The sequence below is a fragment of the Podarcis tiliguerta genome (assembly GCF_965153285.1).
Source record: "Podarcis tiliguerta genome assembly, chromosome: 12".
Classification (NCBI taxonomy): domain Eukaryota; kingdom Metazoa; phylum Chordata; class Lepidosauria; order Squamata; family Lacertidae; genus Podarcis; species Podarcis tiliguerta.
In genome coordinates this window covers 50042440-50056916 of record NC_139545.1, presented here as the reverse complement: position 1 = coordinate 50056916, position 14477 = coordinate 50042440, and the positions used below count along the sequence as shown (strand labels likewise).

General features: G+C 47.0%; 1 long non-coding RNA gene across 1 annotated transcript; it reads right to left on the bottom strand.

The window, feature by feature from the left end:
- Positions 1-7503: 7503 nt before the first annotated feature.
- On the bottom strand, positions 7504-14171 carry LOC310661143. The gene is made up of 3 exons (XR_014503775.1): positions 12106-14171; positions 8942-10346; positions 7504-8558 (listed from the first exon to the last, which is right to left on the bottom strand). It is a non-coding gene; the product is annotated as an uncharacterized lncRNA (long non-coding RNA).
- Between the last annotated feature and the right edge of the window lie 306 nt (positions 14172-14477).

Here is a 14477-nt window from a genome sequence, read left to right as displayed (position 1 = left end):
CTCATCAACAGTTCCGAAGTTCTCAGCATTCCCAGAGATACAAATCTGCTGCATTTCAAAGGGGGGGGGGAGTTCACCGCAAAAATGCCAGCTTAGAAGCCTTTTCCTCAATAGAAGACTTAATGTATCCAGTCAAGGTTGGGTTTATTTTGAGAAGGCGGAAGAGGCAAACTGGAAAGGTGTGGGCATGCCACGCGCCGAGACGGGATTTCCTCTTGCGACGTTCCTCAGGGAGCTGCAAATCCGAGCCCCGCTCCAGGAAGACAGGATATCTTGTATTTCACTCTCTGCCAAAACCTAATTTGAACTAGAATTAGACAGGCATTACTAATGTGTACAGTAACTCAAATTGATTAGCTGGCTATTAGAAAGAGTTGGTTGGTGGCTGCTGTTATTTTGTTGTTGTTGTTGACGTTTCAGAGCAAGAGCCGGCACAGCTTTACCTCAAGAGGAAAAGGAATCCTCGAGATCAGGCAAGTTTTAAAATCATGGCACGGGTCTAAAGCTTTGCTACTCATAAAAAAGCTTGCGCATCAGTGGAATTGCTCTTGTGCCCCATTTTTCTTGATTTCTCCGCTGGTGAAATGTAGCAACATCGGGGCAGGAGTCAAAACACTATGTGCTTCTTCACGCAGTGCACAGTTAAAGCATGGAATTCAGTCCTGCAAGAGATAATGTCGGCCACCAACTTGGATGACATTAAAGGAGGTTCAGAGAAGTCCACGGAGGATAAGGCTCTCCTTGGCTTCTAGCCACCATGGCTCTCTTCTACCCCCACTGCCTCTGAAGACCAGCTTCTGGGAATCGCAGGTGCAGAGGATGCTGTTTTGCTCCAGTGCTGCCTTTGGGCTTCCCATGGGCATCTAGCTGGCCACAGTGAGAACAGGATAGGATGCTAGACTAGATGGGTCTTTGGCAGAAGGATGCCTTCTTCTGTTCTTGCTGGCATGGGTTCCAGGTCTGTGCTTTTCATTTCCTGATTAAGGTCTTCTTCATGTTTCACCATGCAATCTTTTTTTGCCAAAGGTTCATGTCTTTTGGCAACTAAAAAGAGACGCGTCGTCTGCAAAGACTTGTGTTCCAGAAGTACTAAAGGAGTGCAGTTGGCTGTGGGCCTTGGAGACATGCATATTCATTTTTAGAGGAACGATGACAGTGGCCTTATAACGATTCAGACCACCGGTCCACCTTGTCTATACTACGGTGACTTTCTAGGAATGCAGACAGAGGTGTTTCCCATCACATGCTACTTGATTCACTCACTCTGTAAATAAATAAGCGAACTGGAAATTTTGAGGCTTGAACCTGGGGCACTTTCCTACTGAGCTTCCTACTGAGCTTTGCTGAGCTTTGCCAAATCCTGCACAATTACGGCAACGAAGTGCTTGTGCAACCACCACAAACCTGTGACGGGATTGGAAAATGATGTTGCATGACTTCTGCAGGTGTATTGGTAACAGGTAGCGCTAGCAAAATTTACCAGGGGCATTTTGCCCAGTCATGGGATTCTAGCTAAAGCATCATCATCATCATCATCATCATCATCATCAAAACAATTATAAAATGAAGTTTGAGGTGGAAAAATAAGAATGAAAATGAAGTGTGCTGGATCAGGCCAAAGGCCCATCTAGTTCAGAATTGTTTCCCACAGGCTCTTACTATTGGAATTTCGAGAGAAGCTGAAAGAACAAAGGGCAGTTGATTAAGACTGATTGTTTTTTTCAGAGGGCTTTTGCAAAAACTTTGCTATGCAAGTCATAGCGCTTGGTGGTCTGTTCCAAGTATGTGATGAATTCCGGCAGAGGACTGGACAGGTTAATGGAGGATCAGTGGGTACAAGCCAAGATAAATCCAATTAGCCTCCAGGTTGAGTTGTGGTTTACTGCTTGGTATCAGTCGCTATAGGGACGCGGGTGGCGCTGTGGGTAAAACCTCAGTGCCTAGGACTTGCCGATCGTATGGTCGGCGGTTCGAATCCCCGCGGCGGGATGAGCTCCCGTCGTTTGGTCCCAGCTCCTGCCCACCTAGCAGTTTGAAAGCACTCTTAAGTGCAAGTAGATAAATAGGTACCGCTTTATAGCGGGAAGGTAAACGGTGTTTCTGTGTGCTGCGCTGGTGCTGGCTCGCCAGCTGCAGCTTCGTCACGCTGGTCACGTGACCCGGAAGTGTCCTCGGACGGCGCCGGCTCACAGCCTCTAGAGCGAGATGAGCACGCAACCCTAGAATCGGAGACGACTGGCCCGTACGTGCAGGGGTACCTTTACCTTTTATCAGTTGCTATGGGCAAGAGTAGCAACAGCAGGAGAGTTACCAGTTGCCTCCTTGCCCTGTTTGTGCTCTTTCTAGAAGAATCTGGCAGGCAGGATGCTGGACTAGAGAGGCTTTTGTTTTGATCTATCATGGCTGTTCCTACATTCATATTGCAAGAAAAAGCACACAAAAAACCTGCCAGGTGGGAATGAAACACCTCAGCCTCAGTCACTTTCACACTATACACTTCAAGAGGCTAACATGTCTATCGGGTTTCCGTGGAGGGCAGGTGACCTGAAGTCTCCCACACACAAGATACGGGATGGGGAAATGGATTTGCATAAATTGTGTTGATTTGCATAACTTGTGCAATTTATTTTGAATGGCCATCCCGACTTGTGCAGAATGTGAACTCCTGCTTTGACATCTCAGCCATAGTCCGATTTACAAAAGGGCACTTGCTGCCGGCTTTCTCAGTGGAAAAGCTTGTTCACTGGAGCAGAAATCCGGTACAGGAAGGGAACGAAACTAGCCAGTCAACCTGCTTGATTTTGCCCCGGGGTTCCCCTGCACTGCTGGCAGCCTCTCCTCTTTTGTCTCACTGTTCAGATGCATCCATCTGGAGCAAAATGCTGTATGAGATCTGACCAGCAGCTGCCTGCCTGCTTCCTCCACTTTCTGTTCAGAGCTAACCAGGTTGAATCCGTCTCAATCTTACAGGTTCAGCAAACTCTAAGCATTGCTAGGGATGTATAAAAGATGTTCAGAAGTTGTGTCGTCTTCCCCTGCTTTGTATTGATCACGGGGCCAGGCCAATCTGTAAAGACCTTTATGAAACTGTGTGTACTTGTACCCATTTCTGGGCCGGGCAGAACCAGGGCAAATATTTGGTTGGGTAGAGAAATGCAAACTCTGTGACTGGGGAGCAATGGGCACTCACAATAGCCAGGATAGAAAACTGGTGGTAGTGGTTGCGGAGTGCTTGTGTGTGTTATATTTCATTCTGTTTTATTGCTGCATGTGCTGGTCCTGTGGGTTACCTGAGAGGCAAGGCCCAAGTCCAGTCCGTGGTCAAAGGTGCAACGTGGAGGCAGTCTGTAGAAGCTGAAGCTGGGTGCAGGGCAGAGAGTCAGGTGAAGTCAGGAACAGGCTTGCAAGCACATAGCCAGGGCGGGACACGAGCTCAGGCAGGAAAGCAGGACAGGGTTCAGGGAGGAACTAGGAACCAACAATGTTGCTCCCGCAACTTGGGACAGGGCTGGCTGGCTTTTATCTGCCCCGAAGCATAGGGCGGCCCCAGTCCACAGGTGACTCTCTTCTCCTGGCCTGGAGGCGAGCACTCCTCCTGCAGGAACTTAGTTCCCTCTGCCTCACTGCCCTGAGCCTCTGCAGCTCAGGAGAGGCTGGAGGGTTACCGGACCCAGAGGCAACCTCAGCTTCCTCTGACAGAGCACCTGCAGGCAATGGGTCCTCCACCACCTCAGGAGCCAGAGCAGACTCAGCTGATGCCTCACCTGAGGATCCAGCACAGGTGAGGAGCCTTCAGGCTCATGCCCCAGCCTCGGTTCAGCTGGTTCTGGAGGCGGGGAATCCTGTGCAGGCTGGGATCCCTCAGGTTCAGCATCCGAATCCCAGGCCATCACACTGCATCAGGTTCACACTTGCACATCTGAAGAGCTGGAATAGACATTTATTCAGGGGAATGGGTCAATATAGGATCCAGCAGATCCATGCCTGGCCCTGCTCTGTGCTCACCTCTGCAGCACCCAGTTTCAGGGGCTTCCAGGGGGGTTCTGATGACAAACCAGGAATTGGTGGGGCAGCAGCACAGACTATAAAGCTGCTCAGCTAAAGCCTAGCCAGTGTTGAAGCAACATCTGTCTTGCTGTGCTCAATCTAACTCATGGCTGGACAGCTCCCCTGCACATCTCCCCTGTGAGGCAGGGTTTTGAGCCGCATGGCAGGAACTGAACACTCAGTGGGGATACAAAGTTGGGTCTCTCTGCTCCTAGTCCAACACTCTAAATGCACCATTACATTGGCTCACCTTTACCACACCAGCTCACCCATCATTTAAACGTATTAGGTGAGTCCTGCCCACATGTGGCTGCTGGTGGATAAAGGGAAACTCATGACAAGATGGGCAGGATCCATGTGACTGAATTATACTGAAGAATAGAGGTGGAGGATGGGGCACTCAAAATGGGGAGCCGAGTGCAATGGCTAGACCATCTCTACATACTCATTCATCAACAGTATGCATTGTATAGCTACTACACAGAGGTGGCTTCAAATTGCTTCACATAGTAGCTGTGTGGTGAGCTGTTTAGGTATAGCGGACCATCAGGGAGATCAAGGTATTTTCTCAACAATTCAGTCGGCTATTTGTGATGGCATGAAGGAAACCACTGCATCTGTATACCAGCTTTCATTTTATAGATGGTTGAAAAAACAACCACAACCACCAGCAGAAGACTATTAAGTACATTGCAACTGGTTCTTTGCATGCTGCAAGTGAAACCTAAGCAGAAATTATGAGCCGGCTGACCTCTATAAACACTCAGGCTTCAAACTCGCTCCGTTTTTAAAAACTGCAAGATTGGATAAATCTAGAAATGTGACAGAATAGAAAGCTAGGCAAGAATTTACCTAACCCACGGCAATGATAAAAGTACAGCCTGGGACAATCTGCGCCCTTCAGAGATTGTCCTAGGCTAAAACTGTCCTAGTTCAAAGCCAGAAGAAGCTCTTCTGTTGCCCCGTCAGCTTCCAAATGGTGCCTGCAAGCACAGCAGCCAAGCAAACATGCTCTCCCAGCTGTCACTCAAGCTTCAAAGAGAAAACCAGGAATGGTGTTGGTACCAGGACAGCCCACAGCTGACTCCTATCTGGATGTCACGCAGTCCTCAGGGTGGTGGCCCTGTATGTGGCTGCAGCATGGATTCTATGGTTCTGCTTCACTTTGGTGTGCAATGGATCACTTGTGGTTGTGCCTCAACAGTCAGTCAATGTTAAAAACAACCATAGAAAGACACGAGTAAATGCCTGGGCTCTTTCACAACTCATAAATGGTCATTGTCAGCGGTAAAGGTAAAGGACCCCTGGACAGTTAAGTCCAGTCAAAGGCGACTACGGGGTTGCGGTGCTCATCTCACTTTCAGGCTGAGGGCACCGGCGTTTGTCCGCAGACAGCTTCGCAGGTCATGTGACCAGCATGACTAAACCGCTACTGGCGGCATGCTTGCACTGGCATGCTTTTAAACTGCTAGGTTGGCAAGAGCTGGGACAAAGCAACGAGAGCTCAGCCCGTCGTGGGGATTCGAACAGCTGGCCTTCCGATCAGCAAGCCCAAGAGCCTCGGTGGTTTAGACCACATCCCACCTGCATCCCATTGTCAATAGATGACTTTGAAGCTGCTTTTCTTAGATAGAAGGTTTGTGGACATCACAAACTTAACATTGGCTTGGTAGTCATTTATCGCTTCCCCTGTTCAAGAGTGCTAAACTGTAGGGTTTTTTTTGGGGGGGGGGGTTGGATGGGGGTGTTAGAGATCTCTAGCAGAGAATTCTCAGCACTGTAACCTAATTTCATCTCCTAAGGTGGCACGGAGCCATGACAGTTATATTGGTACACTAAAATGGATGTACGTTTGTAGGTATCTCAGAAATGCCACAAAAAATTCTATTATTTGTACTATAATTTATAAGCCACTTTTCAGCTCAAGGGCCCCCAAAGCAGCATGTAACCAGACACAATCACTAATATCAAAAACATCACCAAACCATCAAAAGAAGATAATTCCCATACGTGATGGATTTTTGTTAAGAAATCTATTTTACTGGAAAGAACTTGCTGAAATTATTGAAAAGCATAAGTAACACAGCCTGGATATATTGAAGGTATTGTGCTAAAATATATACAGGAATTTCCAGAGCACTCATTCTGACTCATGGGAATTACTAGGACTGACCTACACTATCATCTTAGGTGGTGAAGTTTTCTCAAGGCATGAGTCTATGAGCTGGTACTATTCTGCCATATCATTTTCCAGTATTTAATGCTGTCATGACATACGGTGACTCAGCAAAATTGGTCATTTACTGGAAAAAGCCGCCTCTTGAGTACTTCCAAGGAAGAGACTGAGAGTGTTGAAAGCTGCTACGCAGATTAAAGGTAAAATTACACGTGTTAAACTTAGGGCATTGTTCGTCTGCCACCCTCTTGTTCAAAGTCTTCCCATTATATGGAAGTGAACAAAGCTAGCCTGCATGTCTTGTACCTTACTTATTTCATGCCTGGAACAGAAAGCTAAGGAACAAGGTCAGCATGTATCATCCCATCTAAAATAGTTCAAGAGCCCCGTGAAAACTCCCCACCCACTTTTACATTTGGCTAAAGCTGTTGCTAGGGTGATGTGTGCATTGGTCAATCACTTTATATAACCAAGGGATTTAAATATTAAAGGAACTGTGCTATGTTTTTGGATTTTCTTGAAGTCCATTCAACACAACTAAAGACCAGAAGAACTATTGCACTTGTCCAATGCATTTGTCATTGCTACTCTTTTAAAGTTTTTGGCGCGCTTGTAGGTTTTCACAAATTGTTGTAGTGAACAAGTTTCACTGCTTAACAATTTAAGTTTTTCCTGGAGCAGAGTATGGACATTAAAGAGCATTAAAGACAATAATGAACTAGGTAAAGGTAAAGGTACCCCTGCCCGTATGGGCCAGTCTTGACAGACTCTAGGGTTGTGCGCTCATCTCACTCTAGAGGCCGGGAGCCAGTGCTGTCCGCAGACACTTCCGGGTCACGTGGCCAGCGTGATGAAGCTGCTCTGGCGAACCAGCACCAGAGCAGCACACGGAAATGCCGTTTACCTTCCCGCTATCAAGCGGTCCCTATTTATCTACTTGCACTTAAGGGTGCTTTCAAACTGCTAGGTGGGCAGGAGCTGGGACCGAACGACGGGAGCTCACCCCGCCGCGGGGATTCGAACCGCAGACCATGCGATCAGCAAGTCCTAGGCGCTGAGGTTTTACCCACAGCGCCACCCGCGCCACCTAATAATGAACTAGCTGTGCTCTGAAGGTAGCTTCCTATGTCCATATTTTGCAAAACATATTCATAGGTTGAGAGTTGGACTTAAAATACCTGTAAGACCAATATCTGCTTCTGGGGCACCCTCTTGAGCCAATCATTTGGGAATGTGCTTCATGGCTTATATTTATTCACAAATTCTCTACATAGCAACCATTCCAGGTGCAAAATGCTTCTCTCCAACATAGTTACTTTGCCCAAGCAGTGGCTGCAAAGATTTGACAAGGGTGAAGCGTGTTGTGAATGATTTGCTGTGCATCAGGACAGACGCAAAGTCCCCGTTATTCCACTGTGACTCCTTACAACATATTTCTGTTAGGAGCGTCTTACTCTCGTGTAGGACCCTGGCAGAGTCACATGCCCGACTGACATGTTCTCTCCCTCCTGATCGATCGTTTGGGAGCTTCAAAAGCTTTCTTCTGCCTGAACATCACAGCAACTGATGCCCAAAGGCATTAGCACACTCAGGGATCCGCAGAGTATTCGCAGTTTGCGTAACAGAACCAATAGCTCAGCATTTGGCTAATCTACGTTTATTTACATATAATACACTCAGAGCATTCTGACTTAGCTCCTTCCTCTTTCTCATCAGACAGCAAAGAGAGAAAGAACAAAGGACAATAGTCCCACTTCACAGAACACAGTAACACAAACATCCTGGTTCCATCACTTCCCACACTGTGGAATGAAAACATACACTGTCATGTGATAGACAACAATCTCATGACTGCAATCACGGAGCAGGAATCCTTAACATCTTCTTCTCATCACAAGGCATGTTAGAAAAAATGACTTCGGTTTTGCATACCATAGAGGCTGCCTGTTCACCACCACCACCATACATGTGGCATGTTCCATCCCAACCTCTATGGTCAGTTCATGTCATCTTCTTGATAGTTGGACAACAAATGAAGCAGAGCAACCCCACAGTGCCTTAAGGCTATGAGGAAAGCTTCAGACGATGTTCACAAATAACACAACTCTATTTTGCATCCTCGGCACATCCGTCAAAGTTGCATTTTTTACCTGATAAGGCCAGCCCTTTTCAGTAGGCAACTGTAGGCAGTTGACTAGGATAGTTACTCAAGATAGGTGTGTGCAAGATTCCCCGCCCTCCATCACTTAAAGGCTAGTCAGCTTTGTGTTTAGTTAATTAAAATCTCATTATTTTGGAGCTCCCCTTTGTCTTTGGGTATTTCCATCCCACCATCCTTGTGTTAGGATATTTCCGTTCCACCTTAAAAGGGAGCAGGCTTTTTGTGTCAGAGTCTGCGTATTTCCTGTTGTCATAGGATGTTTATGTTGTGTCTTTGCTTTCGTTTCTCTCTCTCTATGCCAGAGGCTCTGAAGCAGGCAGTCATGTTTTTCTTTGTTCTGACCAACGCTGAATAAACTTGAAATTAATGCTCTCCTGACTGCATCTTTCGCTGTGCGTTATCTGCTGATAGAGCGTGCACGGCTCTGGAATGTGGGAAGTTATTTCTGGAGCTCGTGTCGCTAATTGCTGATACTGCGTGTCTACGGGAGATCGATGGACGTCCGGAGATGACATGGAGTCATGATGGACTTTGTCTCCCTGGCAGTAACCCAACACCTTGATCATTATTCACTGTATCCAAGAAAAGCAGCTGCCAGAGGGAAAAGGGAAATTCCCTATCTAACAGTGTTTTGTAGTCCTCCTTGTGTTCAAAAAGATTTATTCAGAAATCCTTTGCAATCCAGTTCTTTCCCTTGGATTTGGTTGCAATAGCCCAAATCCTACTTCTGAAATATTTTAATGTTTAGACTTTCCTTGCTGCCTTCCTTGACTTGCCATTCTCTGAAGACCAACATGCGCTTAGATAGCTTGAATGAAAACTAAGTCTTTCTCAACATGCTTCTTTTGAAACAATAATTGTTCTACAACTGCTAATTTTGCCCTCCCCAGGTGGGAAAGCACCTAGACGCAGCAGTCTAGAGACTATCACAGCAGTGCACTGCAACGCAGCATGCCGTGCCCCTAAACAGGAGAACAAGAAGTCCTGCATACATCTTCCTCGACTCCTTTGACCTATTCCATCCAAGTGGACCCTCAATGTATTTTTAGTCAAAACCTTGAACCATTGTTCTGCACATCCTTGCAACTTAAGCGAACACCAGGTATCCCATTAATTATGGCAGCAGGCTGCTATTAGGAAATGGCACTGCTAAAACTATGCGTAGGTGGGGTTGATTAGACAGACTTGAATCAAGGGAAGGTACATTTCCCTCCGTCCCCGCTGATTGCAACTCTTTTGCAGCGTGGAGAGGGAAGCTTTTCCTGTGCACTTATGGGAGGAGCCCATTCAAAAATAACATGGCAAAAGATTGCTGCTTGTCTCCCCAGCAGAGTCAAAGCCCCTACAGAGCACTTTCTCATATATTATAGTGTGTGTGCGCGCGCTTTCTCTCTCTCATGTACAGTCATTGCTAGGCAACACACATTGCCACAGGAAGAATGATCAGACCAGGCAACTTGTTTAAATACAGCTGAACAGCTGATGATTCTATTTGCTATGTGATGGCTAAATGGAATCGACAAGTTCTGAAGCAGTAGGCTGCTAAACACCAGCTGTGAGGGAAGGGGCAAGAGTGCGGAGACGGGGAAAGAGCTCTAGTGATTGGATCCTGCTTGAGGATTGCCTACAGGCTTCTGGGTGGCCACTGCGAGAACAGGATGCTGGACTAGGTTGGCCGAATCCAGCAGGTTCTTCTTATGTTCTTAAGGGAGTGTCCATGCTTCGCTTGCGGGTCTCCTGGGGGCATCTGGTTGGGTTGGCCACTTCAGGGAAACAGGAAGCGATCCTAGATGGACATTCACCTTGATCCATGAAGGTTCTTCTTAGGCTCTTAGCTACTGAGAGCTGGTGTGGTGTAATGGCAGACACTGACCTGTCAATCAGGAAGTTCCCCCAGTTTGAATCTCACATCAGCCGTGAACTCACTTAGTGACCTTGGACAGGCCAGTCTCTCGGTCTAATCTGCAAAATCGGAAACCATAATGCTGGCTTACGGTGCTGTTGCAAAGACTGCAGTTTGAGAACTGGTGTGAAGCTCTGGCCCCATGCTGACCTTCTGGAGGGAGACAGCAAGGAGAACTTGGAGAACTTCTGGCGCCTAACTAGGCCAGGAGAAGGACGATGGAAATACAGGTAATTTCCTCTTTGTTTTAGGCCTAAGGTGTGAGGATTTTACTGTCGGAAATCAAGCCTTTATCGGGAGAAACTGGCAACTCTCCCATGCACCCGGCTTGGTCTCCTGTTGGCCTCCCTGGCTTCATTCCCCAGCAAGATCCAGGCTAGGTCACGACAGGCGATTCTTCCCAAACGTGGGAAGAACACCCCCCCTCCCTCCTGCTCCCCCAGCAGGGAAAAGGAGATAGAAAGAAATGTATTTACATGCCTTTGCAGCATTACAGAAAACATGTCTGCTCACTTCAAACTCCAGCAGTCAAGAGACAAAGACTTCCTGTACTTCCTGTACAAGAGCAAGAGGAAGAGCTCAAATTACACTCTGAGCTAATTCCGGTGCATTGCCCTGTGAACTGACTGTCCCACTGTTTCCCACGGACTGTCCCAACATTCCCATCATGTTTTGTTTTCAAGCTAGCAGTTTGCAGCTGCATTGCATCCATATCGTAACAGACTCCCGCATATGAATCAATGTGAGCTGTGAACAAAGCTTGATCCAGAGAAGAAAACAAACAGTTGTTATACATATAACAATCCCCTGTTGTTTCAGTTCCACCCTTGGAACTACCCGCCACTGGTTTCCCCAGTGTACCTCTCTGGTTCATGGTGACAAGTCTCTTTTCCAACAGCCACGCTTCCTCAGTTTCAGAAATAGTATCACTGTCATGAAGGCACAAGGTGTAACAAGTTGTGTATGTAAATAAAACTCCTAAATTGAGCTTGACCACGTTCTCTGTATGCAGCCGCCTGCAAGGTGTCTGACGAGGCTCCAAGCAGACAAGACCAAGTACTGGGGCACATGAGTGCTGTTGTTGTGCTCAAGTCCTGCCCTCAAACCTCCCATTGAGGCATCTGGTTGGCCACGGTGGGAAAAATGCTGGACTAGGTGAGCCTTTGGTTCTGATCCAGCAAAGCTCTCCTTCAATGCAGAGCAAAAGAATGGTCTAGTTTAGGACAAATTCCCTCTGTGGGTACTTCCAGACAGTGTGCTTGTCAAGCAATCATCCAGATTTCTTTGCAAGGAGATGAGATGACGTTGGCTATTCCCTCTGATTTTTTTATGGGGAGGCTAGACGACATTACATCAAAGCAAGTATTGCCCCACACACTTTCCCCATCACTTTCCTTATGACAAAAAATCTGCCAGTATGCGATTGAATCCCAGTGGGAAATAGCATCAGTCTGGTAGCACCCAGTAGGCTCCCAATGAAAGCACCAGGGGTGGAAACTAGGCCCTGCCTATCAGCGTTATGCCTGGACTCCAGGGTAACAGTAGTAGTACAGAGAACAACAGAGGAAGTGTCCCTTAGTAGATGAAACAAAAGAAAGAGATGGTGCTACAATAATCAGAGAAGAACGGCACATTCATTCACCCTTGAATTCCATTGCAAAACCCCCAGCACAAGGGTGCCATAGTCTCAGTGGAAGACTCCAACTCTCACTGTTAAAATAGGCAAAGGACTCCCACAGGAATTCTAAAGAATACCAACATGGAAGAAATTGTGTGGATTGCTTTTTTAACATAACAAAGACACACACCGTCACATACAGTCAAGCCTCTGGGTATCCCCATCTGAACAGGATTGTTGCAGAAATGTGGGGTGCTGCACCTGTCACAGAATTTGATAGACGGAGAATTTCAAGATTACCTTTCGAGAAATAAAAAAAGCTCTCTCACACAACTATACATGCCAGTCCTCAAGTTTATGCCTACGGAAAGTAGTTTTAAAACATGCAATGAGCCTCTTGTGCAAGAGCAGAAAGCAGAACATGCTTTTTAGCAGTGCTCAGGGTGGCTGGGCAGGGATTCACTGCCCAGCATGTTTCTTTGGCTTCCAAAGCAAGTATAAACACTAATAAATTGCAGTTTCTGGGAGCTTGTGACCAGGACTTGTAAGCAGGGACGTTTGTGAGGGTGTTTTGAGGGGGAGGCCCAGCAAGCTGTGTCACAGTACACGTAGAACCAAGAGACACGGACAGTGATGGAGCTGTCTCAGGAGCTGTGCCATGTTTGTCTCCCTGCCTGAGAATGTGAGAAACTACACCTACAGCAAGTACAAACTGGTTGCCTTGCTGGAAGAGGAGATACATCAACTCAAGGTCCACCTATCCACACTTTGAGCTATCAGGCAAGATGAGGAATTTCTCCATAGAGCAGAGCAAGTTGAAATATCTGAGATACTCCCTGGAAAGTGAAGTTATCTCACGTGTTCTGCTACTGCGTACTGTACTTCTGTCCGTGCCTGGATTTTTCTATTGCTTTTATTTTATTGGCATTATATTGTATCCATTTCTGAGTGTTTATCAGCACAAACCATATACACTGTGGTATAATTTGGCCTACAAAACCATTTCCCCCAGGTCACACATCCGTCATATATGACACCCATGAGTAGGGTAGGAAAAGGCACAGCTCCCTGCCAAAAGCAGGGTTTGGGAGGATGTGCAAAGAGGTTTTTCATTGCCCACACTGTTTGATTTCAAACCCTGCTTGCAGGCAAATGAAAATGCTTCATCTGATGTCATTGTGACATCAGATCACTGGCCCATGGGGAGTTCAGGAAGGACAAGATCCAGCCTACTGGCCAGATCCAGATTCCCATCCCTTTTTTACATGACTTCTCAGAAGTAAATCCCATTTAGTTCAATGAGGCTCACTTTCAGGTTAATTGGGCAAAGGATTGCAGCCTCAATGTCATATTCTCAGCTGCCCTGAGCATTTTCTTTCACATGTAAAGGCAGGATATGAATACTTTAATAAATAAATGTCCTCAGCCACCTGATTCCTGATCTCTTCACTGTCTCCACCCAGTCTCCTTGATGCCTGATGTCCAGAACTGCCTCCCAGAATGACGATACAGTGCCAACTCTTCTCCACACCCTTCACAATTCTCCCCCAAACCCCGACACTTCCAATCAATGACCGCAGCAAATTTAAAAACAAACAAAACAGTTGCTATCTTTCAGAAGGCATTTCTCATCAGCTGGGGAACTAGAGCTTGGTATCAAAATATTTTTGCTGCGTGAGACAGTGGCATTACTTTCACGCAGTTGACGTTCCATTATGTTTTTGTGGAGATGCGGTGACTAAGAAACCAGGAGGCATTTGTATAACTCTGCACCGCTCAGCTGCTCTGTGAAATTCATGCGAGGGCAACGGGAGAATGTGGCACAAACCAAGTGGTAAACAAGGCACAGTGCAGGGGAGAAGCTATTCACAGGAGCAAGGGGGGCACATTTCCTCACGCTATCACATACTGGCTGTGTAAATGTACTCTTGTAAGTGCTCTCAATCGTTTTAGGCTTTCACTTTCTTCTGCTGCTCTCATGCGGCTCAAAGGATGCTGCAGGAACATTGAGTACCAGTGGTGCTGGGGTAACGTCTGGTTGGCATCCGTTTCGGGAGAAAATGGAAGAGTGCGCCTTCGGTGGTGAAGTCAAACTGCTGGAGAGTTACAGCGCCTGCTGTGGCTATAGAGACCGGTGCAGGAGAGACATGTTTCGTTGCAATTGTTGAAGATTGCCAGCAGAAACTTCTGACAAATGTAGCAACAAAATGGCAAGGCTTGTCTTCTGATTTTTGCAGCTTATGAAATTGCACTTTAGTACCATTAATGAAAGGGACGCGGGTGGCGCAGTGGGTCAGAGCCACAGAGCCTAGGGCTTGCCAATCAGAAGGTCGAAAGTTCAAATCCCTGTGACAGGATGAGCTCCCGTTGCTCGGTCCCTGCTCCTGCCCACCTAGCAGTTCAAAAGCACATCAAAGTGCAAGTAGATAAATAGGTACCACTCCAGCGGGAAGGTAAACGACGTTTCTGTATGCTGCTCTGGTTCTCCAGAAGCGGCTTAGTCATGCTGGCCACATGACCCGGAAGCTGTACGCCGGCACCCTCAGCCAATAAAGCGAGATGAGCGCTGCAA